General features: G+C 37.4%; 1 protein-coding gene across 15 annotated transcripts in view; it reads right to left on the bottom strand.

Moving 5' to 3' along the window:
- Nucleotides 1-25,813, bottom strand: part of RBFOX1 (RNA binding fox-1 homolog 1) — a 1,334,594-nt gene that overhangs the window by 803,437 nt on the left and 505,344 nt on the right. The window contains exon 1 of one of the 15 annotated variants that reach the window (XM_080382969.1): nt 1-25,813. This exon is cut by the window's left edge and continues 26,080 nt beyond it. The exons of the other annotated variants lie outside the window; for them this stretch is intronic. The gene's annotated coding sequence lies outside the window, so the exon portion shown is untranslated. 15 annotated transcript variants of the gene reach the window in all.

The following is a 25,813-nucleotide window of genomic DNA, read 5'->3' as shown; positions in this document are numbered from 1 at the left end:
CATTTCCCACTCAGGGACCACACACACTCCTCTGAGATCTCTCTCCACACTCACAAAGGGGTTACCAGAGCAGGGACAGGATTTTTTATTTTGAATGTTAAAATTCAGCAGACATTCACCATCTTCAACTCAGTCACTAGGAAATATAAAAGCTTCAAATACAAAAAAGCATTTTTGTCACCCCATTCAGTAACAGTCAGCCAAGTAATAACAGCAATGCAATGAATTTGAGAAACTTTCCATACTCCTTCACCTCACCCATCCTTCCAAGAGTCAGAAGAAAGGTCTTACAAGGCACTCTACGCACCATCAAGTTTAAAACCACAATTTAAAATCAAGGTAATCTTTTGGGTAAATCACTAACACAAATCCCACCTTATTGAAAGCAATTATTTATGTCCATTTTTCTTGGACACAGGAGTACTGGCCTGAGAGCCAGGGCTCTGGATACACGACACACCAGCAGTCAAGCACAGGCACAAACAGAATGCATATAGAAATTTTGCAATATTCATTTAACATTGATTTACCACAAGATTCTGTGTTTGAAATGCATAGGTGTTCACAGAATCAGTTAAAGTTTATGAACTGGTATAATATCATATTCATACCTTTCTAGGACATTATCATCTCTATCAGGATAGAAGTGAAAATGAGCAATAAGCCATAGACATAAAGAACTCTTCCCTTCTCAGGATTACCTGCACAATTAATCATGCCAGTCATTAACACTGTGACAAGCAGTGAAGTAGCAAACATTTTTGACACGGGACACAGTATTAGTTTCAAAGTGATTAGTTCTTGGCTGCATTACTCAAATTAACAGATAAATTTGCTGAAAAACCTTTGAAAGATCATGCTGGAAAGCAATGTGACTTTGGACCATAAAAATCATAGAAGTGAATTACCCAAAGTAAATGAACTATTGTTTTCTTAATATGAACTTCTAATTCAGAAAGAACAAAAGGATTAACAAATATAAAGGCACTTTAACCTATTTTCTCTCTTACGATAACATTTTCAACTTTTGACCTCTCTCGTTTGTTATAAGGAATTCCAATATGAGAGAATAAAGGGTGTGCGGCTCCTACAAAAGACGCACTTTTAATGGCCGTTTCCAAAACATGCCCTTTTGTACTTCAATAGATTGACTATAAAAGCTCACTGTCAACTGGCAGTAACATCAACGTCAGTGCACAGAAGACTGATAATCTCAATATGAACAATTCTTCTTGCGCTATCAACTGCTTATGTCCTTTTCTGGCTTTTGCAGCAACATCATTTTAAAGGCAGTAAACCAGCATGTGTTCTTTTTGAAGTGGAAGTATGCAACATTTACAGGTGACATTAAGGTACTCTCAGACTCTACAGTACTGACAGTCTTATCCTTTATTTCTTTATTACAAATGGTAGTTCAAAATTTGGGGCAATATCAGTGGACAACCGAAGATCAGCTCTGTTCACAAAACAACGTTATTATCGATCAGTTTTTAGCACATACTAGGAATTATGATCTAAATGACAGCCCCTCCCCTGAACCCTTGATGTAAATGGTTTAACTAGAATCATAGACTAGAATCATAGAATATCTCAAGTCAGAATGGACCCATAAAGATCATTGAGTCCAAGTCCCTGTGCCTCACAGGACTACTTAAACCTAAACCATATGACTAAGAGCATCACCCAGATGCTCCCTGAACTCCGACAGGCTTTCTGCCGTAGTGCACTGACAACAGAAAAAGGAACAAAAAAATTTCAAAGTAAAGCAGAAAGTCTCAAGTCCTGCTGCACTTTGTTCCTTAACATATGTAGGGCTAGGTACACAGGAAAATCCGTTCAGCACCACTCTTTCCTTCAAGATGTTTTAACTAAACAGAACTCACACCAAACCCCTTGACATCTGTCCTCAACACCTACACTGGGGCACTTCCCCAAAGTCTCTTGCATTTACGGACAGCCATGGCCAATTATAAGGGTTGTTCCAATTTTATTTCATACAATTTTTTTTTACCATTGGACCAACAGAAAGGTGTCTCAGTAAACCTACCCATCCAAGACACTGGTAGGTACTTGCAGGAGCCCAAGCAGAAGATCTGTGCTTGCCTAATCCAGAAACAGCTGTATTCAATTTCTTCCTGATGGCTTCTTACATCTTGCACATTCTGAAAAGCCAGACTGTAGAGCTGCATGGTATAATTACACCTTGCAGCAATAATATCCCCTTCTGTTACCCTGTTAATCCAAAGACAGTCCATCTCTAATAGTTACCATCAAAGCGAACACATTTCCATTCTCCTCCTTCTGCAGACAATGTAGACATTCACCTGCTACGCACAGCTTTGACAAGCAGCCTACAAAATTGAGATAGCTCTTTATTTCTTTCCACTTCTGCTATTAGAAATCAAGTTTGCTGTTGTGGAACTATCAAAAAGCAGTTGACGGCGTGTTCCTGATCTCAGACAAAACTAGAGACACCAGGAGCAGAGCTGAATGATTCATGAGGCAAAACATCAATCTATTCCCAAAATAAAAGGGAAGAGTCGAATACTGAGGACCTCTGAATACTTTAATCATCTACAGGTATTATTTTCCACTTAAGGAAAAAAGAAAAGAAAAAAAAAAAAAAAAAAAAAAAGGAGAAAGAAGAAGAGAAGCAAAACCAAGCCATCAACCAAAAAGCAAAATCTAAGTATAATCTGAGAAAACTTAAAAGGTAACTATAGATTCTTCGGTGGTGGATTCTCAGGCAACTCTCAAATAGAAATGCAAGCGTGGCTCAAAAATGCTCCTGCACACATCATCTCCTGGCTTGCAGGTTTACCTGTTTGGTAAGTAAGTAACCCAAATGTATCATAACACTTGATGAAGTTGAAACAGTTGCACAAATGTAAATAAACAGCAAAAAGCCAAGGTGGATAAATATTTACTACACAGGCTGAGCCTAGCACCTTGCAACAACAGAGGCAAGTGGGTCATGATCTTTCATTGTAAATACTCTCTAGAAACTACCTTTGCATATGTATGTCCAGAATTAGAATATCAGCATGTAAAATGTAATTTCCTTTTAATTTTCATATTACTTATTTACAATGTCAGAACAGACACTTGTTTCCCAGAAAATAATGGTACTGTCAATTTTTACTTTTATCTTTTTAATTTCTGCACATATATATATATACGCACATATGTGTAAGTACGTGCCCATATACACAGACACCCCTAAATAAATCTGTAGATGCAGACACTGAGACAGAGATACCCCTGCCTGAAGAAACTGTTGTCATAGCTTTCACAATAACCTTCTTGTTGATAATTTTTTTGAAAACCTTTCAGTAACCAGGACAGGATTTAACATGGACTATTAATTATTCTGCAAGCAATTTCTTTACTTACAGCAAATAGACAAAAAAGAAAACCAAAAAAACAAACAAACAAAAAAAACCCCAAAACTCTGAAACAACAATAAAAACAACACCCAAAAAAAAAACAGAAAATGCAGAAGAAAAAGGAGTAAGTCTGCATTAAATATATAACCTAAAAGTGATGTTACACAATAACTAGATTAAACATAAGAACATGTGCAGGTACATACCTTGATTGAAGTGTTCATTTAATACAACTTAAGTAACTGAAATATTCTGCTTACTTGATTAGAGTAGATTGTTTGCATTTTAATTTATTGCTTCAAGATGAGTATTCATTAAGTCACTTAATATAATGGCACCCTTACAGCTGCTACCCTATTAAATGTAATCATTTTTTCCCATTCCTGTTTATAGCACAGCCTACTGTTACAACAAAAGCAGTCTAGAGTCATTTATTAATCACCACATCTTCCAAGTGTATCTTCAGAAACAATTTGTGATGGCTAGGCCTTGTTTCATACACAGGAATTAGAAATTATATTTTGTTCTCAAATTCAAGTTGTTCATAGTGTCGTGTACTATTGGGACACCCTGGGGTATAACTATGCATGCTGTTGATTCTTATTTAAAACCTTTGACCAAAAGTTTCAAAATGACATTCCTAGCACTGTTTTAAGTCTGTATTTTTGGCTCCTAAGTAACAGTCTCAGTTTTAAGAGCTTTTCTTAATGCTCAAAATGCACAGAAATCAGTGCTGTTGCTCTGTAACTTTAACAAAAAGAAAACTTCTAAAATTAGAACTGTAAACATAGTACTTCATCTTTCAACACCTGGATACCAAACCACTGGCCAAAGACTAAATCCCTGGTTTAATGGTTCTGGCTGATACAATTTCCATTTATCCTTTGCCCTTTATAAACAAAACCAGAATAATCCTGTGATAATGACATGTTATTAATTTAACCACTGGCAGAAAGAGATTGCAATACTAGAAAAACTATAGTATATGCTTATCCATTTTGTTGCATTTATTTACGCTTTATCATCTCTTGAAAGTTAGTAAGAAAGTATCATGTGAGACACACAAAATATTCAAGGTACAATACATCAGCATTTCAGTAAATTGCTGGGAGCTCCTTGTTCTGTGGCAATTGGTGCATCCCACAGTAGCAATACTGACTCCATTTCATCAAAACACAGCAACAGGCACTTTGAAAAACTGTGCAGGAAAAATTTATTATCTTTTACCTATACTAAAAGCAATTAGTAGCTGTTAATTCAATGTTATTGATTATCAGTTTTTCTAATAATAGTCAACACACAGGTAAATAGTGCTCATTTTCTCATGTAGAGAACAAAGCTATAATCAACATTCAAGCCATCATAAAAGAAGATTTTGCTTTATTTTCTTAATTATGCAAGTTGGATGTAGTTGAGGGAAAACACTTTTTGGTATATTTCATAACCGTATTAATAAACAAGTAATTCACAAATATTCAATGGCATTTATAAAATCCCAATCCCAAAAGCACTGCCTGAAGAAATCCACTATGATTTTCTCACGCGAAGCGTTTTTTTCATGTTGTTGGGTAATGCCAATTAATATACTGATATTTCTAAGACTAAAAAAACCCCAAGTTATGCCATATTTTTTTAACTGATATAATATAACTCTCTTTCAAATTACATCCATCAGGTCAAGTTTTATAGGGTCTGTTTGTAATAAGGCCATTCAGAAACGCAGCCCTTCCCCTATTAGACTGCACTGTGCTGCTTGCGGAGAGATCACGCGTCCTACCACAACTTCTTTGCTACTGAAAAAAAAAGAAATTTTCATAAAACTCTTACTACTAACCGTTAATACACCCAACTTTATATATTGTTACTCCTATTTCTTCTTTCTGTGGTTTCTATCCAAAATCATTACAATTAACAAGAAAACTTCCATGGCCTCCAAGGGATTTCATCCATTAGTCTTTTCATTCTGTCCAGAAATGCTGATGTTTAAAGGAATCATGTTCCTTGTTCTGTTTATCTCCGTTAAAACTACTGTGGCAGAAGTACTTTAAAGGTTTAAAAGCTTTGAAGAAGCTTGAAAAGGTTTCCTGGTAATGTATTAAAAATATATAGGTTTAGTATACTAATGTTTCAGCGAGGTGATAAGTTAGAGAAGACAATAAGCGAATGTGGTCAGAGTAACACAGCTACAGAAAAATACCAGCCAACATATCTCAGGAGTAAAGGCAGAAGCTACATTTCCCATTCTGTACTTGAAATAGTATCTGAGCAGACAACACAGTATTAAATTAAGAACTACTTTCAACTATGAAATATTATGATCAATACAATAATAAATGTTCAGCCTTGACCCATTGAAAGAAGACAAATAACAGATACAGTCACTTGTAGATAAGACACCTTACAGCTAGGTTCACTTTTGAGCCTTGACTCAAACTAGAGAGGTGAAATAGAGAAAAAAATTGAAGCCATACATTAAGGTCAAAAAGCACACTCTTCTATAACCCCTTTATTTTAGCATGTTTGCTGTAAGACTTATGAAATAACCTTGTATTATTTTACAATCAAATCCATTTTATTTGAATAACTACACAGTGACCAAAAGCCAGGTGCTCCCAGAGTAAATAATGGCAAGTATTACTTTTATTTCACCCTAAACAGCTCCCATACTACTAAAATACCGCAAGCAATTTAGATTGTTCAGAAATACAGTCAGTTTTGTTCTTCCTAAATGAGTATTTGATGTAAGATTAAAATGTTTAGAAAAGGCAAGAATAATTTTTACCCAACACCAATGGAAGAAGGAGGTCAAACAGACTGTGATCTGCTGCCTGCAGCAGCCTCTGCCCAGGAGTGACTTCAAGCCTGCAGTGACAGGGCACGTAGGATGCGAACGCATCGTAAAGAGCTCATGGAAACAGCCCATGAGAATGGCATCATGATGCCAAAATGAGTGATGTAAGTATTATTTTACAGGTTTTACCAGCTGAAGTATAACTGGTTGTCATTAATAACTTTGATAGCAAACCTTTGGCCATTTTACTTCCATTTTGCTTAAAATCAACTCCCTCAGAGATTTTTTAAAGTTATATTGAAGAACAGCCATTAGCAAATATTGGTATGAAAACCATCCTCAGTTGTGCAAACCTCACAGGTTTCCACTCTGCACATTTTGCAAGCTACACAAAATGTTAACTTCGCCTGGGTTTTCTTCCAGCAAGGATGGCAGCAGATGATACCACTGAGTCTCAGAGGGATGTAGGGACAAAGCACAATCCCCTTCCTCCAATAAATGCCAGAGTCCTGGCATTTTTACCATCGATGCCACTGAGGCATCATAACATCCTGTCACATCTTGCAGGGATTCTAATAGCAGAGCAGCAGCTCACCAACTGCCTTTATCCCTCCTACTTTTCTTTATTAAGGATAGCAAATCATCTGGTAAGAGGGTTTGGGGGCACAGAAAGAAGAAAAGCTCTGCACCCTTCCATATTTCAGTGCCACTGGCAGAGGGCTAATACAATGAATGGGTGCTAAGGAGCCCAAGCACAGCGGCATCCCCAAAGGGCCCTAGGAGGGGGTTGCATAACTTCCCTCAACTGCTGGAAAAGCAAGAATGGAATGAAATAAGGACATATCTAGTTACCTTCTGAAGTTGGATGCAAGAAAAATGAAAGCACTGGAAAGACACTGCACAGGGAAATGCCATAGCCTATTAAAATATAGGCAATGGATAGAATTAAGCAATTAAGCATTTTACATTTACATACATATCAGTTAATACCTTAGTATATAAATACTGTACTTGAAGGGGAAAAAAAGACAGACAAAAAACCAAAACACCCCACCCCCATTCTCTAGAGTATTTCACTCAGAATTTCAAACCACACAGAACTAATCCAGAAAAAAAAAAAAAGGTGATTTATATATACACACATTACAATACTTCACAAAGTTTTAATTACAGTCGTTGAATATGTAATTGATAGACGGATCCCACCCTGAACATATGTGTATGACTGGAGCTGACACAAGGGTACAAGTAACTGAAATCGCATGTTTAAAACCTGCATTTCTGCTTGTCTACAAGTCGTTAATATAGCAGTTTTCAAATACACCATTACTTTTTTACTGCTGCAGAAAAAAAAAATGGTACTAAGCATTAGAGAAAATAAAGTACCTGATATTGCATGTTTATCTTTTTATGCTATTTTTACCCCCACTCAATGCACAAACTGCATTTTTCTCTTTATTTACAAAACAAGATTCATGCCCTATCCTTTAAAGGCTCTACTTGTTCCTTGAGCAAAATAGTAACACTAGCTGTTCCACATCCCAGGGACTATCACCAACCACCTGGACCTCACTTATATGTATCATACAAATGCTTTCGAAGTGGCTGCTGGAAACACATCCACACGCATGCACACACTAACATGTGCATTCTTTCTCTCTCTCCTCCTACTTGGTATTTCACAAAGGTAATACCAAGCATAACGGCTCTTCCATCCCCAGAGACCCATCATCTGGGACCAACAGGCTGAAATATTCCACTCACATTTGCAGCCATTATTCAAAGGAAACAAAAAATTTCTTTTATAATCCAGAATAGGAACAGATTCTTCACTGAATCGTTTTTTATATCTCAACTCTAATTCCACAAATAAGCCTTTTAAACCCACCAGGTGAGCTCATGGTCTGTCACAGGGTCTCCCCTGGGCAGCACTGGAAACAATCCACACACCAATGCCAGTTCCTGAAGAAATGAATAAAAAATTTGTGTGCAATTTTTTTCTTACTCTTTCAAATTATTCTGCTGTCCATGTGAATTGACTGCTTTGGTCCTCAGTAAATTTTAAAGGGAAAAAAAAAAAAGAAAAGAAAAAGAACAGCTTTTATTAGCCCTGGACATGGAACACAGTGCTGAAAGTAACAAAATGGCATTGGTGATATGAACTACATTATTTCCAACCTCAACCGAGTATGAAAAGAATGGTATCTTTCCTGTACGTTTTTCTGGGGGTAGCTGTTTGGTCAGTATGTAAGCTTCCATTTTTAGCACATTCTTCAGAACATACTGTAGGCTCAGTCTTCTTGCCTTTAGCTTTGAAATCCCCCATTTACAGACCGAAGAAGTCTTCCCCTAGTGATCAGAAACAGACCCAATTTCCATATTCAGTATTTACCTATTCCTTTTATCCACCTCTCTCCCAAAGAAGAATCCCATATTGTACTTGATCACCATCTAGAATTTTTCTTTGACATGATTTGGGAATTAACAAAGCCATCAGAGCACCGGATAAAGCATGGCCCAATTAGGGGACTGTAGTCATAGCTGTGTCAAATTCAAGAAGCAATCAAGGCCTATATTCTTCCTTTGAATACAAAAAGACATCAGTGCCATAAGTGTAATGAAAACAGATTCTTTTTGTTCCTGTCTATATTTGAAGTTTTTCTTCCATCCATTTATGTAGAAAGGGTCTTTTTCTTTGTGCTGCATGAATCAGAACAGTTTTGGGGAAAGCAACCAAATGAGGCTCTGGATATAAAATTTTATCCCAACAGTTTCAAATATGGATTTTGGTAACCTCCCCTTTCTTCTCAGATATCCACCAGGCACCAAGGACAAACACCTGCTGCCGTTACTGGCACAGTCCAGTAACCTTTGGATTTCATAACTTCTCCATTCCCTAACACCCTGCACCCATAAACACAAGCCAGCTATTTCTGCCATCAGCCCCCTTCTCAGCTTCAAGTATTTCTTAAAACACAGTTTTCTCCTCTTCAGTCTTTACAGACCTGGAAACTACCTTCTTTCATGAAAAAATAAAAATTTCTTAAAGTATCTGGCATTAAACAGCTATGAAAATGACATATATGGCTATGTTATATAAATAGTGGAAATACATTAGATGCTGTCTCAAAACAAAAACAAAAAAACCCAAACCAAAACAAAACAAAACATAAAAACACATAACACCCCACCCGAAACATCAGAGCTTGTTCTCCTTCAAAAAAATTATCAAGGCAAACAATACCAACAGGTCACATACCTAAGCTGGTCTTAATATGAAGCCAAGGACAGCTTTCACTTCATTGCTATGTTCCTGTTGGCTAGTTAAGGGGGACTGTGTAATATACTAAAAGAAAAAATAAAATGGGAACACTGAAGCTTATTACAAAACCAACACTATTTCTATCATATAGATTTCATGTATAGATCTCAGACAATCCATAGGAATGAACAAGTACATCCCTCAGGATTTTACCACTGTTCACAAAAGGCGTGTGTATGCATTCCCCCCCTGCCCAGCCCCGCAGACAGGCTAAATGAACAGTTCCAATTTTAATATTTATAAATCTTTAAACATACCCTTCATCCTATTAAGCTATATTTAAAATGAGCTTCCGACTAAGCCGTTCCCATTAAACATGTCACTTTTACAGAACTTCAGAAATACAGAAAAAAACCAACCCAAAACATAACAAGGAGTGTAGAACTATTCAGCAAAAAATATATTAAAGAAATAATTCTAGAAAAGGGTTAATACTTCATTCTTTTCCCAGCAGCTGTGCGTGACTTCAGGCAGGTAATGATTTTCCTGTGCCTCTGTGCCCTTTCTATTTTCTATCCGCAGACTGTAAGCACTTCAGGGGAGGAAGTTACCTTTGTATTCTCTGTCTGAAACCCTGAACCTGGAAGATTTTGAACACCGCTTTGAAAGAGAATTCACAACAGTCTGTCACTACAAGCAAAAAAATCAGTTCTGCCAGTTTAGTCTCAGGGCAATCATTACATTGTCAAGCAACCTTGGGCACATCACTTAATATCTATACGCTTTTCTTTACACATATAAAATAGGAACAACAGATCTTCCTTTATATAACAGCAAAGTTAGGAGTCTTAGCTCGTTGAAATCTTAGCTCCTTGAAATCTAACAAGTGCCTAAGATTTCAGAGTTGTAGAAGCCACATGAAAAGCAAACGCTGATTAACTCTCAGAGAAATGTGCTAGCAAAAACGAGGATTATGTTCCACTTTGCCACTCCAGGAGGGTCTCTGCTAGTTTACATTAAAATGACAAATCAAAAAGAACATCCATGTCCTAAATCAAACAATTACTGTGAGGAATCAACAAAACGTGGATTAACCTCTAATCCAAGGTATCCCAAACTCACCCAACTGACCAGCCCAAGCGCTGCTGGCAAATGAACAGAGACTCTCCAAGAGAGCAAAAGCCTGAGGCTGTGAGGCAGGGGAATTGTCAGAAGGCTGCACATTAAAAAAAAAGAAACCCCATCATCACATGTCAGGTCGGGGGGAAAAAAAACCACCACAACGAAGGACTGAAAAGTCTTTAGGGCTTCCACCCCCAAGCGTACAGAGGCTAATGAAATGGGAGGTGCGTTTCCCACTGACAAGTCCATACACTCCTATAATTTCTAAATCAAGGAAAGAATTTTCTTTTGGTTTTAATACTATTCTTTTTTTGTGCCTGGCAAAAGTTTTGTTATACTATGAGCACGACCATAGCTCTGAGAGGAGCCCCCTTGACTCCCACAATAAGGATTTACTTATTACAGTGACACAGGCAGGTTTCTGAGAGTGCACAAACACTGTCCCCACATGTATCAGGATTGGCAACCTACAATCAATATTCTGGAGATTCAGCTATCTTTTTCAGCCTCCCTTCCAAAACTAGGCCTCAATTTTCTCTTCGCTTCTTTCTCTCTCTGTCGAGACACAAAGTGGATCTACTTACAGCACTAGGTTAGCCCGCATCCCTTGGGGACAGCATCGATCAGCGAGACTCCAAGTCTGCTTCACAGTACCAAGTGATCTTTTACCTGTGCAAGGCACCTTGCTAAGTGCAAGGCAAGAATATTCCTAAAAAAATTCCACTAAACTTCGCATTTTAACTACTGCTTGACCTACAGGTAATTAAATTCTTGGATGGGTCAATTATGCAAAGCAAATGTGGCTAAAAGGCAAATCCTCTCTAAAATTGCATGACTAAAACCAACAGGATAAAGAGATTTGCAAATGATCCTTTAACACATGCCAAAAAAAAATGAAGACATAGAAGAATATAGTATTTTATTATTATTATTAATTTTCACCTTATTCTCTTTCAATTTTTATTCAGAGACATAAAGAAGGAGTTTTTGGCTAGACTGTGAAGAGCACCAGTAACCTGCTCCTGTCATCTCAGGAGACTGAGGAAATATTGCCCCACTGCAACCACTAAACCTTCCGAGGACTGGGTAGCATCTCTCAGCACCCAGAAAATACTGCTGTGGTGCTCACTATTTAGCCATCAGGGGCATTTCAAAACATGTGCATACAAATTACATAAAAAGTAGGTGGTTTTGATTTTAGTCCTCAACTTAAGCTACACTACTTTTTCTTAAAATCTGTATTTGACAAATGATTCTTATATTTTAATTTTGGCTGCAAATGTTTCATTTGTTTTGATGTTTCTGGCTGTTAATCCAGTTGAACAAGCTGCCTGTAGTTTTACAGGGTGCTGCTCAACAACAGGAATAGTGTGTTATCAACTCCTTCCTGCATTTAGATGCCCACTCACGCATGGCTACAGACATAAAACTTTTATAAATAAATATGTTTTCAAGGTGACTTTCATTAAACACTTCTATTCAAAGATAACGATTTTTGCCTTCTGGCACATATTCTAAGTGAATATTCATTCTGCATTAGTAGGTCTGTGTAAAAGGCAAAAAGATGCCCCTACTGCCTTTAAAAAATAATTGGGGAATAAGAGAAAAGGAAGTTCCATATTTTCTTAATTTCTCTATAGAATAGTGCCATAAGAAATTTGGTCTTTAACTTCAACTCCACAAAATCTTGAGGTCAGCCTCGGGCTCAGTACAGCAAAGCTCCAAGTCATTCATGCAGACAGAGAATTTTTAAGGTTGTCATCTTTGTTCACTACATTCATCTGTCTATTACTGTCTGGAGAGGTTTCACGGCTGGAGAACAGAACGGTTCAGGGCGTGTATCACAGCGGCCACTACACAACTGCCAGCTTACCCCATGACTTACGGTGACGCCTTGTCAGAGCTGGTAGTAAACAGAGCTACAGTTTATTGTAGCAGAAGAACACAAACGTCAGCAGCAAATATATTTCTGCAACTGGGCGATGACAATGTAATCTCTTTCATTTACAAAACAACACTCATACTAGATAAATGCAGGAAAACTACAGCTTAGCCTTCTCTAATGCCTACATATTCATAGGGGGAAGATTATACACAAATTTCAAACACACACAAAGATAGTTTAGAATTAGGACGAAAGAAGACGTTATGTGGAATTGCCCAAAATACAGAACAGAATACACACACAATGACATAACATGAACTATTTACACAGTTTCAGTAACAGAGCTAATGCTAACAATGGCAAAACACAGTCCAACCAAAAAGCTAGCATCAAAATTAATTTGTTAGCTTATGCATCTGCTGCAGAACTTCCTTTCTCAGTATATGTGTTTGAATGGAGATGCTACAAAAGGGAGAAAAAGATTTGTTTTCTGGGGGGTAGTGAACGTTTTCCTCAACCTTTCAGAAAGTTGTTTGGAGAGCACTGTAGAGCTCCTGGTGTATTTATTGTTACCTGAGTGCACAGCTTTCTTCTCATTTCAGGAAGCATTTCACAGATTCTGTAAGTGATATGTAGGTACTTTTGAAAGCATCCTCAAATATAAAATAGTTTTCAAGAACTTCAAGCTTTTGAGGAAAACTTTGAACTATTTCATCAAGACAGATGAGATGGAAAAGCCATAAAGTGACAGCTACATTATAAACACACAGACATTTATACCATGCATATATAAATGTGCAAGTATATCTGTATATATACATCAATTACATATATACTGCAAGATAAGCTAGTATTCATTCAACGATAAAAGTATGTATTGACAATAAACTGTGGCTGCTAAACAAAGTATAGAATTAAAGAGACACAGGCTGGGATTTGTTAAAAAGTAACATTCAGAGTAAGTCTTGTTGTCTAATTTTGTACTGCATACATCACCATGGCAGTAATGCCATAGACAAGTTTACAAAAGTGGTGAAGGGACTGCATGTGGAATCAAGCAAAAATTAAATGTAAATTGTAAGACAATGTTCTTATATGTGTGAGAACCACATTTTGGAGATCTCTCTAAAGCTAACAACTACATTCGCTTTTTGGTGTTATCCATGTGGTTAAACATAGTTATGAATCCCCACACATTACTAGAAACCAGCTCCACTCCAGACAAAACACTGTTGTAACATTTTATATTTTAATTGTGATGACATTGTGAAGATACAAGTTTTTCTAGCAGTTTCCTTCTTCCAGTTCTACCATAGGCAGCTTTAAGAGTAAACTTCCCTCTTCTCATCTAACTGAAATTAATTTATTTTCTATTTAAATGGCTATGGAGACAACTAATTTTCAAGGAGTATATATCTAAACTAGATTTTTTTGAATCTATTTTTGGCCTCATACTTGCATTAAAAGTACACGTATGTTCTATATACTGTACTGTTTCTGTCCAGATTAGATTTTAGAGGAAAAATCCGTATGATCATTGTTCTGTGTCCCTCAGAAAGACAGCATAAGAGAATGTAGGGAGAAGTGACATTAATGAGAGAGATAAATCCATTAGAAATAACTTTACAGGTCACCTTTTAATGTATGTAGTCTTCTAACAACTACTCAGAGAATAAGACTTCTAGTTATCAAAGTACGATCATAATCATGCCAAGAAATTAATTACTAAGAAATAAATATACTGCTATAATCTAATTTTCATGTCGACTTTATGGAATCTTTTTTTCTTTTTCCCCAATAAATTGGTGTAGTCACAGATTTTCATGAGAGTTCAGCTCTCATTTTGGCACCCAAATGAGAGCCAGACTTTCACAGGAGCTCTGTGCCTTGCAGAACAGGGACTGTTAGGAGTTGAGCTATTTTGAAAATCTAGCAGCTGCTGTGTAGGCTGAGAATATGAAATTCTGGTCCTGAGCTCTTTAAAAGCCCGGCCTTACCTAACTTTCTTAACAGCATTGTAAGAGAAAATCCTAAATCTAAGAAATTACTGTTTCTTCTGCAATGTCCTTTGTCCTACTGAAAACTTACACCTTTACTGCATTTCAAGAGTTCTGGGTTACCGTTACTGCCACGAGGCATCTCACTGCCTCCAGGTACAGCTCTGACCTTTTAAACACACCTTTCTTCGGGGCAAAAATGTTATTTTTCTTTTTCTGAGTTAACGGTAAGGTTGCCTCATTATTGGTACTATTAGAATTCTAAAGCAAAATAATGCTTAGCATTTGACTCAGGAGACTCAAAATTTTATGCCAGTGTAACCCCACTGGGTCATTGCAAGTGACCCGTGCCTCTCCGTGTACAGTCTTAACAGTCTATAAAAAACAGACGTTAGCTGTGACTGAATATCCTTGGTGAGTGTGCTCTCACTCTCTCACTCAAATTATGACATTTAGGATTTTAAAAATACATCATTACTAATAATTATTAATGCACTATTACTTTTTGAAAAATAATAACCTCCAAGTAATCTCAGAAGAAGAAAAACCAGTCCAGAAATGGAACAGGATGCTTCGTGCTTTGCAGATGCTCTCAGATTACAGCCTTAGCTGTTCTGTTACAGTAGCACAGTATTCATATAAAGTCCAGTACACAGGCATTAATTGTTCTGAAACACGTAATTTTCAGATTTCCTTTATGATAGATGTTGCCATTCTGGCTATACAAACTTTCATTGCATTATTACTTTGGCTGTAGAATAAACTCAACTATTTTTTGAAAACTTACTTCCTTTTCAGGTATTTTTGGGGCATAATGCTTGTTTTCAAAAAGATGTTTTGGAATGCAGAATTACAGTATCACAAATGATTGCAGAAAACTTTTTATACTTTCATAATTTTATCAAGTTCATTTGCAGCTTCCTACAGATTCTCTTAAATTTAAAAAAAAAAATTCAGATGGAAGTGATAATGTGTGGTTTATGCAAAACAGTCCACCAATTTTACGCAGTCCACAAAACACCTTAATAAAATCATCATAATGTTTGAAAAAAGGGGACTGTATTATGTAAGCCATCAAGAGGAGAGACAATCCTGACTCTTGTCATTGGAAGGTGAAGTATTTTAAAGACATGTTGGCAGACACCTCTAAAGGTGTGTAATCAGTGCTCTAAATCTTTTTCAAAAGTTATAGTCAAAATAAATTCAGGTGAGGTTTTCAGTTTTAGCCAACATCCCTAAATGTTTCATTTGTATTACGCTGACATTACCAGTCTCATAAGTTCAAGCATTAAGCTTGAGTTTATGACACACTCCTGTGAAAAAAATATTTTTGAAGACATTTAGGATTTTCTTGTTTTCAAACATGAACTGGAAAGTCCCTAAACAAATTATATTAGCAAAATTATCACCACCATGAGGCAACTACATTCCTTATAATAATTTAAAATATCTTTTTAATTTAATTCCAGTAGTCACAAATTATTATGTACATTTTCTAATCATGCATCTCAAATCAACTTTAGATCCTAAATTACATTAGTATGGAAAGTTTCAAGCATGTAACTGTACACAGTCATGAACCAAACCCTTTGAAAAGACATGGAAACATATTCAGCACAATGTAATTGCTGAAATACAGACGCCTCTTCCCTTACCCAGGCTACAAGGAATAACAACTACCCTTAAATTTTAATCAAAGAAATTTTATAAAAAGATTTTGGAAGCACTGCTCCAAATGCTAACAAAACAGGAAAGAAAAAGTACTAAAGAACATCAGGAAAAAGACTATGTATTTTAGTTAGGAAAAGTATTATTTGAAATCTAATTTCTTTTTATTTTAATGATAATATATGAATATCATTAAAGAAAAAAGTTAAAATTCAAGAAAACAAAGGGAGGCCACTTGCCTTAAAAACAGAGATGGGAAGCCAAACAGAATTCGACATTACCTAACCAGCTGGAAATCCAAGGCAGAACAAGCATCAGTTCTTACAAAGAAATCTGTGTAATCTGGTGCTTGACCCCTCTGACAAGAGGCAGGCATCACAATATCATCTGTGTGCTAAGCAAGTCTCCACGCGGCTTCTCTGTTAGAAAAGTAAAGCATTTCAGCATCCTTATGAGGCTCAGTTTCTGAGCATGGAGAGGGTCATTCGTGTGTGTGACCACAGCACAGACTAGAACCATCTACTGAACAAACACTGTAAATTTAAACACTAAGAACAGAAGATGCCAAGAAACAAACATTCCCCTCTATTCATATCATCACAGTATTTACTTTGACTCTGTATCAGCATGACTGCATGCACTCTCAGTGAAAGAGATGACTGCACTAAAGTTAATTTGAAGTTAGAAGCGTCATTTATTAATTTGTCACTTCCCCCCCTCTTTTTAGCTGACAATTAGCTCTCATATATAAACTGAATTTTAATACCAAATCATAAGAGCACTATATAAGCAACATACTCCAAAACACAGACTTTCTCTTTTCTTTTATATAAAATTAAGCTAATCTGCTTTGATAGAAGAGGACTCTTTGGAACGAGCTAGTGAGTCTCCCCAGTATGAAGCAGTAACCCAAATGTCAATTATTTTTCCAACAGTAGACAAATTGCTGGCACACTAATGCAATTTAAGGACAATAATTAGATAACAGGACTACAGAGTGTACCAGGTGACAGAGTTTCACAGATAATAGAATCTAGTGTCCTACTTCTTAAATATTAACATCATTCCATCTCAGTCAATCGGTTTATGGCAATTTTAAAAGGGCAAGGGAAATTATTTTTATTGCTAATAATATTGTGCTTCTCCAGTATTAGCTTTGAAGGTTAGCAATTTAAGGGGTCAAAACTTAATTATATTATTTCCATTTTATTTACTTTTCTTTTTAATCTCTCCTCTGTGAAGTCTTTTTTCATTACAGCAGTTTTAAGGCACTTGATTAAAAAACTGAATCTCTTGAAATGCAAGTTCACTGTTCTCAATACAAACAAGCAGTTTCATCAGAAATCAAGTAATATGTTTATTGTAGCCAATAAGAAATTCCCAAAATTTTCCTGCAATCACATTTTATTATAATCATACTCTAAGTGGTAAGAAAAGATGTGATGTGACATGTCCAAATTTTTTCAAAATAAATGCAGTCAAGCGGCTCTTCCAGACAGAAGATATCTCCTTGCTTTAGTCCCAAGTACCCAGATCATAAAATCTCTCTCTACATCAGGAATATTTATTAGAATATCGCCCCTCCCCTCTATTTTTTTTTTTCTCCCATTAGTCAGCTGTGGGACATTGGATGGACAGTGAATTAATTTTCAACAAAGTCTCTGTAACTGGGCACAAGACTTCCCTTCGTCCATAAAACTCATCTCCACTGACATACTGAAATATCTCTGCCCTGTTTACAAAGGCCACCTCTGGGAAAAGAGAGTCATTTACCCTGAATGACGTTTAGCTTCTCAACTGACACCCCAACAAGCATGAAAGTTTTTATTCTTTCTTTGTTTTTTTTAAGTTTTCAAGTTAATAAAACCAGAAATGTAATCATAATACAGACCATGAGAAAAATCATCTTTCAGAATATACTTTTTGCCACCTTAAACAAAAGAAAAGTTTTAGGTGCTTTATTAAAAGGCAGCCAAATCAACTGACTTCCAGAAATTTTTGTATCAGTCTTCAATTAAAAAAAAAAAAACAACCCCAAAAAACAAGCAAACAAGCCCTGTGAAATATATAGTTTTAAATATTCTGAAGTGTTTTTATAACAGACACCTGAAAAGGTTCCAAGGCACTCTACAGTTTTGGTTCTTGAGTCTACAGCATTTCTATTTGGGAAATACTCAGCCTGAATATCATGACATACTTGTTTTCTATATGATGTGGGTTGGAGAAAGAAAAATACGAAATAGCAAAACTTTACTAGCAATGTGGGTTCTGTCTGTATAAGAAAATGAGGAGTACCATCCATGCATCATTGCAGCACCTGGTAAGAACAGACTTTTCCCACTTGTTGTCATATTCAAATACTATTTTCTTTCTCTACCATACCATTGCCTACCTACACTGTAGCATATAACAGTGACAATTAACTATCCTCTCTGTAATTTGTTACCCTACTGATAATGATAGTAGCACACAAGTCATTGCCTGTACTTTTTAAGTTAATCCAAAACTCTGATATCCAAATGCTGATTAAAAAAAAAGTACTACCTGATACGGCTATATAATCTCTACCCATGATTCCCCTATTTTTCCATGTTGATTTTGCCTATATTAAGGAAACAGATCTGTAGCTATCTGAACATATTATCCTGACATAACCTTAGTATTCCTTCCCCACAGAAAAATTCTTGTTCATTTTGACTAGCAATGAATATGGATTTGCAAAACTAGCAACAAAAATGCACATACCATTCTGATGATGTGGGTATCAGAGCGGTTATCTCTGACAAAGGGGTAATAACACAGGCGAAATCCTCAGCCAGAACAACCAAAACCCCAAAAACCCCCTTGTGTATTATTTATAGCCCTGTGATAGAGCCATGACTTCATCTGCCAAGGTCAAACTGAAATAAAGTCTCTTTGGAAATAATAAAACTGCTAAAATATGTACAAAGTAGTGCAGCATATAACAGGTTGAAAAAAAAAAAAGCTGGACTTACTTTTTATTACAATTAGAACTCACATTGGCCTTATTAAAATTGTGATGTCTTCATCAAACACAAAGAAATATTGGAGGTGAATACTCAGCTCATCTTCTCTGGAATTTATGCCTGTCCTTAGCCATATCTGTTTTCTGTTCATCAGCACAATTCTTTGTTCACAAAACATTTTGAGAGAAAGTTATATTAAAGTAACTAAACATGTTCTCTAGTCCATGGGCCCTGATGGGATTCATCCCAGAGTTCTGAAGGAGCTAGCGGATGTTAGGGCAGAACCCCTCTGGATCATCTACCAAAGGGCTTGGGAGCCTGGGGAGATCCCTGCTGACTGGAATCTGGCCAATGTTATTCCAGTGTACAGGCACGAAGGAAGACCCAGGAACTACAGACCTGTTAGTCTAACTTCAGTTCCTGGAAAAAACTGTAAGTTATGCTGGAGACTGTTGAAAGGCATTTAAAGGATAGTGCAGTCATCGAGCACAGTCAACATGGGTTCACAAATGGAAAGTCCTGTTTAACTAATTTGCTGTCCTTCTATGACAGGGTCACCTGCCTAGTGGATGAAGGGAAGGGCGTGGGTGTCGTCTTTCTGGATATTAGTAAGGCTTTTGATACTGGCCCTCAGAGCATCCTTCTGGACAAGCTGTCCAACTGTGGGATAAGTGGCTTTACAGTGTGCTGGGTCAAGAACTGGCTTAACGGCAGTCGGAGGGTTGCAGTGAATGGGGCTACACCTGGCAGCTGACTGATCACAAGCAGTGTTCCTCAGCGTTCATTTCTAGGGCCAGTTCAGTTCAATGTATTTGCCCACGATCTGGATGCAGGAGTTAAACACACCATCAGCAAGTTTGCAGATGATAGCAATCTAGGAGGTCCTGCTGACTGTCTTGAGTTACAAGAGGCTTTGCAAGAGGGATCTAGAGAGGATGGAGCACTGGGCTATGATTACTGGGTTGAAATTTAACAAGTTGAAACACCAGATTCCACAATTAGGACAGAGTAATGCCAGGCACAAGTGTAAACTGGGAGAGGAGTGGCTGGAGAGCAGCCTTGCAGAAAGGGATCTGGGGGCACTGGTCAAGAGCAGGCTCAGTGTGAGTCAGCAGAGTGCCCTGCACCCACGAGGGCAGCCCCCACCCCGGGCTGCAGCAAACAGCAAAACCAGTGGCCAACCAAGGTGGTCATCCCACTGTATTCACCGTGAATACTGTGTGCAGTTCTGGGCCTCACAATTTAAGAAGGCGACAAAGCTGGTGAAAGCGCTGAAAGGTGTGTCCTATGAGGAGCTCCTAAGGACTTTGGGTTTGTCTAGTTTGGAGGAAAGGATGCTGCGGGGTGGCCTCACTGCTCTCTACAGCTGCCTGAGGAGGGGAAGTGCTGACCTCCCCAACATCTAGTGACAGGGCGCATAGGAATGGTTCAAAGCTGCATGAGAGGAGGTTTAGACTGGATATGAGGAAGCGCTTCTTTACCAAGAGGGTGGTCAAACACTGGAACAGGCTTCCTAGAGAGGTGCTTGATGCCCGAAGCCTGCCAATGTTTAAGAGGTATTTGGCCAATGCCCTTAACACCACACTTGAACTTGGTCAGCCCTGAATTAGTCAGGCAGTCGGACTAGATGATTGTTGTAGGTCCCTTGCAACTGAAATAGTCTATTCTATTCTAAACTTGAGCATTGCATCAATACGCTGCACCTCTGCTGGCAAAAAGAAGATACGCTACATGTGCTGCATATACTGTAACCGCACAAAACCACATAAATACAGTCTTCAGATTGCCTCCAAAAATAAGCCACAAGTGACACTTCAAAAATACAGAGCTTTGCATGACTAGAATTATAGTCAACCCCAGAACATATCAGCAAGTTTTGATAAACATATTAAACTGTATCACCTGTTAAAATTCTCCCAATTTCCCATGTCTGATTTGCCACTGGAAGAACAAAGCGAGCATTAACAGAGATCCTAAATCAGACCAATGATCAATAACCACACAGCACAGACAATAAAGGTGACTGAAACCTTATGGAACACCAACACTGGAATTAGCTCACAATCCTCCCCCCCCAACTCAATCATCTCAAAAGATAATGATCCTCTCAATATACAGCCCCTTCCTTCATTCTCCCCTTTTAACTCCTACTTTGATCTTCTCTGCGCCATGCTATATACAAAATATGTGTTATTCTGGAAAGCTGAGCTCACCAGCTGGTGGGCTGTAATGTAATAATTGGTAATGTTTCTTTAAAAGACTCTGTCTGTTCTTCCCTAACACAGTCCACAAGTCAGCTCCCATTTGCATATTTTTTTTCCATTTCTGCACCATTACCAAGTTATATCCCCACACTGCAGTAAGAACATCTAAGTCAGCCAGCTCAGTTAGAACTGGCACTGGCACGTCTGCACCCCCAGTGCCAGGCAAATGCAGCCGCTGCTCCTCCAGGACCTCAGCTGGGGCCCGGGCAAAGCTCTGCCCACCCTGCACGGGGTATGCCTGCTCCAGGGCAGCTCGGGTACCCCTGCACCCCAGCTGTGATTGTGGGACCCCTCAGGTCAGCTCACAATGTGCAAAACAGATCAGTCATTACAGAAGGCAGGGGAAACAGAGACTCTCTCTTCAAAAATATAATTCAGAAGAGACTAGAAAAGAGGTACTGTTACGTGGAGAAGGCTTCAACGAGAGCTGGTAAACATTTAGAGCCCAGCTATGTGTCATTTTGAACCGACTGATTTTGTAAGTGTCAGAAAGAAGAAAGAAGTGGAAAGGACTGCTAGAAGGCATTAAAAAAAAGTTACCAGGACAGCAATTAGAAAAGGGACACTTACTATAAGGCATAATGATGAGCAATAGGTGGTAATGACACACTGTATGATTTGACTTTTTAAAATTTCTATCACCCCTTTAAATAGCTTACCCCAAATATCTACAGGGAAAAAAAAAAAAAACAGTAATCTATACTATTCCCTTAAAAATCTTCCCGATAAGTAGACTGAACCCAAGAGACAACCTTCCCAGGAGCTTTTTCAGTCCCATTAAGACTGATAAATCATTATTGACTCCTCTAAGAACAACAGTTTTCTTAGTTCTTAAGAATACAAGAAAATACTTTTTTGGACAATGAAACACTCTCTCTCTGTTCTTTTCTTCCCACTCCTTTTCCCCCAATTTCTACTTTGTGGCCCAGGATAATCAGAATTGAGTATAACTGAAGTAAAGGGACTTCCACCTACGTCTATAAAGAAAATAAAGTCTTTTTTGTAATCCAACATCCCATTTCAAAAAGGAAATAGCTTCAAGACTTGCTTGCTTTTAAAAGTATGTTGGATTCGATAACACTAGTCTGAGAACAAAAATCATACTCCTTAAACTGAATTTTAGATCTATGATATTTTCAGTATCTTCCCTATCTCATGATCTCTTTTGTTTCAATTATTTCATAACTAACTTTTTTCCATTAAATATTCCTGTTTTCTGTCTCCAAAATGGAGAATGCAAAATTTTCTTCATTCTCTATCTATAAAAGCATCAACAACTGTAATCCTACATGCTATAAATACTCCTAAGTCCTCCCTGGGTATTCAGTTCTTAAATCATAAAACCTCTCTGGAAATAATATAATAATAGGTGCCTTCACACAGAAGAATTATGTTAAGGATTTAAGCTGTGCTTACATTTGTAAACATATTCTTTCCTAGTAGTCTTTCCCTTAAAATAATTAAAACTATATTACCAAAACACATTCAAAATGCTATACCACATGACTAGCCGAACAATTAAATGAGTTAGAACGCTGGCTGTGATTTGGCTTTAGTTTAGAACTAAGCCAAGTATGATGTGTCCCCCTGGGTGTTTCAGTTTCTCTGACATACTGCAGTTGGGATTTACATCTTCTCTGCTGAGCTAAGTAGGTTAAATTCCTTCTGCAATGGCATTTGTTAGTTCTGCGTGATATTCCTTTCGGTGAACATACAGGGCTTCACATACACATTTCTTTGTTCTCCATCAATGTTTCTCTTGTCCTTCACAGAATCACAGAATGGTTGAGGTTGGAAAGGGCCTCTGGAGACCACACTCCATCGCCCCTGCTCAGGGCAGGGTTAAGTAGAGCAGTGCTCAGCAAACAAGCAAGCTTCAAAGATAAAAATCTCAAAAAAAATTCTGAGTGTAAAAGAATCAGAGTGAGAGAACGCCACAGCTAAGGTGCCAGGATATTCATGGGACAGATACTGAGGCTATTGTAACTGATAGAGTTTGTGGGTGCAGCACTGAAATGTCTCCCTTCCCTCTCTCCAGCACCTGATTGTGCAGAAATGCTGTTGCCTGTAGCTGACAGGAGACCCTGCAGCAATGTAAGGTGTTATTTAAAAACTAGTTGTCAGTGTCTCTTCTAGACGAAAAAAGAAAGAAGAAAGAAAGAAAAAAAAAAGTAGACAGAGAAGCAAAAATCAATCTAGTTCAGCAACTGACCAGAGAAAACAGCAGCAGGACTAATAGGGAAAATGGAAATACTTAGGAAAAACTTTCATTGATTCTGCAATATTGTTCTGAGAAACCACATAGGCATTATGCCGCTAGGAAAATACATCACAAGGAAAGATAGCAAAATTATTAGTTTCTCCAGTGTAATAGCAGCCAACTTACTTGGCTTTCAGGAATGCAGAATAACTGAAGAAAGGAACAGGAAAGAAAAAGGACATGAGGATCCTGAAAATCTATGACAGAGAAAAAAACGGAGAGACAGTAATGGATGGTTGCAAGATGAGATGATAAAATGGAGAGTACAGTGGAGAACACGGCAACACAGTGGGAAAACAAAACAGGGATCAGGGTTTACATATGAATCTGAGTCCAGAATTTATAGAATTATTGTCATAAGATGAAAAAAGGGATGGCACGCACAAATAAGGAGAAAAGCCAGTGACTTCTAACATAAAAGAAGGTAACAGCTGTTCTCCTGTTTCACTAAGTTGGATCATTTAGCACATCCATATTTCAAATAGTAATTAATTAAGTTGTGCTGGAGCCAACAACAGCAGGGACCCTTTATTAATGAATGCATGGATCAGATAAACAACTGTACTGAAGATGAATTTTACAAGTAAACTTTAGCATTACCATTTTCTATAAGAATAAAGATGCATAGAATATGTCTCCAAAAATTTTAAAGGTATGAAAAGTAAGAATTCAGACACTATCAGTAATCACAAGCTTTTTCATGCGATCACAACAGAATGATTCAAAAGAACCATGAAGTTCTGCTATACTTTATGGATACATGGATAACATCTTAACATTTGGTAAAAAAGAAGCCACAAAAAACACAATCCACCCAACAAAAAGCACCCCTCCCCCCAACCCAAAGAAACCAAAACAGACTCACCTTTCTATACTAAGTCATAGTGAATTGGAACCTTGAGAGCTTTTCTGAGAACAATCAGAATTCACTGGCTGCTGTTCAATACGCAAACAAAGCCAACTACTCTCTCTGGCTTGTACCAACATGCTTGACTTCTGACAAAGAGGTATTTTCATGTTTTACTGTAAGTAGTGATGGACTATGGAATACTCTGTGTACACACTTTGCTGATCGTTTCTAAAGCTTGGAATAAATACAAGAAATGTACACATAGATCTACCTCCCAGGAGATGGGATAAACCACCTGTCGTCCAAAGTGTCTTCTTAGCTTGAATTGACCTAGGTAGAGTCTTTGTGCTGTGTCAGTGTTCAGTGTATGTGGGCATTACTTACTTCTTTGGGCAACAGTTACTCCAGGTTTTTGGAAGAAGGTTCTACTTTCTCAATCAGAAAACTAAGTTTAGCTCTAGGTTGCTGTTCATTCTTTTATTAAGCATTCTTCAACATACTCAGTATCTTTAACATTTATGCATCATAAGGCAGAAGTTCAGCTGCTAAACTAGTTTTATAGTTTCTCTCCCAGTTTTCCTGATTCTAAGTGCCTATATCCTTGCATTTAAGTCACCCATAAAGCTCAAAGAAAAGGTCATATTTTTCTACTCTCTTTTTTCAAAGTTCATTAAAAAAAAAATGAAAATAGACATAAAAACTCATAATTGCTTAGTCATCTAAGCTGAGCATTCAACTACCCAAAGAAGAAGCAAGAAGCACAAGAGAACCACGTCTGCCTGTCTGTCTGAACAAATCTGTTTCAAATTTTGGAGGAAATAAAAAAAGCAGCAAGAAAAACAAGTCACTTTGCAGCTCAAAGTAAGAGAAAATTGGTGAAGCCATTCAACTGAGACACTATGGTGAATCAGAAGTTCATCTGTTCCATCCACATCAGGGTGAACAAGGTACAGTAGGGCAGAACAAGAATTTCTACTTTGCCCTTAGTTTGGCAAGAAAATAACTCAACAATCTGTACACACAGCTTCCCAGAGCAGTTGTCTGCACTTACTTTCATTTCTGTTCTGCACTCTTGCTACATTTTTTTTTTCTGTAACAAAGCATTTCTCTGCATTATTCTTTCTCAGTATCAACCTCTATTTATTAATTACTAATTTACTTTATACTATCTGTGAAAACAATTCTTAGTATGATCTGGTCAGTAAAAATCCACTTACTATTAGTGGCACGCCTCATGTAACTTTCATCAAGATCATTAGCATTTCTATTTTAACAAGACCAGGATACTCTAACCACAATGAAAGTCCCTGTGTCAGCACAACACATTAGTAATTTAAGACA

This window comes from Falco punctatus (assembly GCF_963210335.1).
Source record: "Falco punctatus genome assembly, chromosome: 4".
NCBI classification, from domain to species: domain Eukaryota; kingdom Metazoa; phylum Chordata; class Aves; order Falconiformes; family Falconidae; genus Falco; species Falco punctatus.
This window is presented reverse-complemented; position numbering and strand designations above follow the sequence as displayed.